At 52.8% G+C, this 3,271-nt stretch overlaps 1 pseudogene; it reads right to left on the bottom strand.

Annotated features, from left to right (window-relative positions):
• Positions 1-283: 283 nt before the first annotated feature.
• LOC144221292 (T-cell surface glycoprotein CD1a-like) lies at positions 284-2,956 on the bottom strand (annotated as a pseudogene).
• Positions 2,957-3,271: the final 315 nt, after the last annotated feature.

Below are 3,271 nucleotides of genomic sequence, written 5' to 3'. Positions count from 1 at the left end.
GATATCGACACCTGATCACTGAGCAGAGAAGAGACAAGCGTTGGACACAGAGACTTGCAAGTCCATCACTGCTGAGCTGGGTTTAGGGATGGCCTGGAGCCTCTCTCTCCAGCAAGAGGCCAGTGCACTGAGGTCTCCAGAGTGATTTCCCGGCAGGAACAAATTGCTTTGCAGCAGGTGGAGGTGAGGACTGCAGGGGGAGGAGCACTGGGAGGAGGAGAGGTGAGGAAGGCAGGAAGGTGGGGAGACACTTGGAAAAGACCAGAAAGGTGGTTCCAGAAACTTACCAGCGCTTCCAGAGCCAGAACACAAGACCAGCCATAAGCACCAGGAGCGCCATCAACATCAGGAAGGCCCGGCCCACAGGGCGGTGCTGCTCTGTGGGTTTGGTGCACAGAGGGTGTCACTTCCCATCCACCCCGGGTTGACCTGCACCTTCCTGGTCCTTTTTGCTCTTGTCACCCTCTGCCTCACCAACTACCCTTAGTTCTGCTCTCCCATCCTGGCTCAGAGATGGACCCTTCACCCAACCTCTGCTTCCTGCCGCATCTAAGGCCCCTTACACCCAGCTCTTCATTTTTCAGGTCACTAAATTTTTGTCCTTTATGATCAGGAGTCCCTAGAATCCCATATTTTTCATCTCACTCTCTCGCTCTGCTGCAGGACTTCTCACCACCTTTCCCAGCAGGGCCCCGCTCTTTGTCACCCCAGGAAAGGACCATGTCCTGGCCTCCTAGACTGCTGTGTCTCACTCAGCAAGACCGGCCAGATGCCTCTCTGGCTTCCATATCCAAGGAGACCTGAAGATACCAGGTCCCGTCAGCCTGGGGCAGGATGTCACCTCACTGGGTGCCCGGCTGCTCCTGCTCACCCCGCATCCACATCACCCACACTGGCTTTGGGTGGAAGCCGGAGACGTGGCACACCAGCAGCAGACGGCCAGGGCCGGGACTGGGGCCAGTGGACAGCCAGGCCTCTGGCCTCACTGCAGAGATGGGACAGGTATTTTCAGCTGAGAGGGAAGATCTTCACATCACGTTAGAGACACACATCCTTCCACCTCCTGAAACCTGTCAGCATCATTCCCTCTCCCTCTTGGCCCCTGCTGACCCTGAATTTGAGAAAATGGTGCAAATTTCTGAGTGCAGAGAATGCTTGGAGGGATGAGCAGGACTGACCTTGTCGCTGCAGGTCTGCCTTCCCTGCATCAAGAAGACCCAAGAGGAAACAGGGACAGATGTCATTGATTTGTGCATGTGTCCTTACATTGACCAAATGGTACTGAATGAATAGTATGGAGACCTGCTGAACCCTCTTTCCTCCTTTTGGAGACGGCAACCATAACGTGTTCTGGAAGCTCGTGACATCTGATCCTTGGTATGCAATCTGCACAAATCCTACTGAGGTTTCTCCAAAGTGCAACTCACAGCTTCCTGCCAGCTGTACCTGAAAGGGATCTGGGAAAAGAGGCTGTGAGATACAAGAAAGAGGGAGGGAAAGAGATGAAATGTGGTAAATGGAAGCCAAGGACAGTGAAAGCAGAGGTAAAAATTGAGGGTATTGGAAGGAACAGAAAAGTTTGTCTTGTGTAAAGGCTTAAAGAGAGGGGAAGTGTTGGTCGTTGGAGGCAGAGGAAGAGGTGAATGACTGAGGAAAGAACAAATGTTGGAGGAGAGATGGAATGGTGTGGGCTGAGAACAGAGAAAGGATCCTCAGAAGAGCTGGGATAAAACCATCCAGGGTGAAAGGAGGGCAGGGGGTCCTGGACACATAGAGGACACATAGAGGGGGTGGAGTGGAGAGAGAAGCACATTTCAAGGATCAGTCACAGAGGGAGGGAGAAGAGGGTGCCCAGCTGGAGGCCAGGGATCAGAGCGGTCATAGCACAGCCTGAGGTCAGTGAGAAGAGGAAAGTAGCAGAAGATGTAAAACTTTTCAAGAATCAGAGTCTGGCCGCTGCCCCCTGAACAGACGGGTGTGATTCACTTTTACAATAGGGAGATATGAAGTTCAGAAGCCAGCGGAGGCTCTTTCCTGGAAGAAGAAGGAACTGAAGGAGACACACAACTGCCACCTCCATCCCCCATGCCTTGAGGGACCCAAACTCACACTCAAGCTGCCATTGACTGACGTGGTCCTGAAACACTTATGAAACCCAATGGAGTATGAATAGAATAACTTTTCCAGTTCCATGAACCTCCCTTTGGTGAAGTTGCCCCTGGACCAAGGCCACAGGTAAATGAAAGCACCAGTCTTGCTGTCCCAGCCATGAGTCTGCAGCTCACCCAGCCAAGCTGAGGCCTGATTTTGTGTCCAGGAATGGTTGTAAAAGGATGAGGTTAGGATGATTCGGAAGGAGATCAGCTGCTGGGAGTCTGTGGCAGAAGAACAGATAGACTGAGGAAGAGTAAGGCACTGGGAAGGAGAGAGAACAAAGAAGAAAGGTGCCAGGGAGGGGCACAGAAATCTGGAGGGCAGGGCGCCATAGTTCTCTCAGGAGGCACGTGCTGCGCCGGAGCCCCGAGCTTCGTACCCATCGTTCAGAAGAGCACAGGGCCCTGGGGCAGGGATGCTCAGGAGCACACCAGGCTGACATCCCTCTCTCCCCATGTCTGTGGGGGGGAACCGCACCACAAGTGCCCACACACACAGGCACAAATGCACACATGTACACACACACTGAGAGCCACACACATATGCACACACCTAGACATATATATACACAGAACTGCAGACACACACAGATCCACACACAGGCACCTCGTACGCACATACTCATACACACTTACACACACATGCAGACACAATAGCACATGTTCACACAAGACATGCCTGCACACACATGTACACACATCACACACGCATACACCCTCTGAGCAGGGCCTCAGTCCTCACCATCGTCACTGGCACCATCTGGGAAGAGAATCGTGAGCAACACCAGTTGCAATAACAGCATCTTATTTGCAGATGTTCTTTCTTTCTCTTAGAAAGTGGGTCTTTGGCATCTGTTCTAACAAACCTCCCCACACACAGTTCCTCTCTTCTGACTTCCTTCTCAGCACACAAGCTTCCCTGAGTCTCTGCAACAGTGCAAATGGGCTCCGCTTTCAGTCCCAAAGCTGAACCACAGAGTACCTGGCTGAGGATGGGACTAGACCAGAGCAGAGGTAGTGCCCCCCTCTCGGTCCCAAGCAGGCAGCCAGCAGGGTTCCAAGAGCAGCTCCTGCTAGTGGAGGGACAAGTGGATGAGGATGTCAGAGAGAAAGGATTT

This window comes from Crocuta crocuta, unplaced genomic scaffold (genome assembly GCF_008692635.1).
Source record: "Crocuta crocuta isolate KB4526 unplaced genomic scaffold, BGI_CrCroc_1.0 scaffold494, whole genome shotgun sequence".
NCBI classification, from domain to species: Eukaryota; Metazoa; Chordata; class Mammalia; order Carnivora; family Hyaenidae; genus Crocuta; species Crocuta crocuta.
This window is presented reverse-complemented; position numbering and strand designations above follow the sequence as displayed.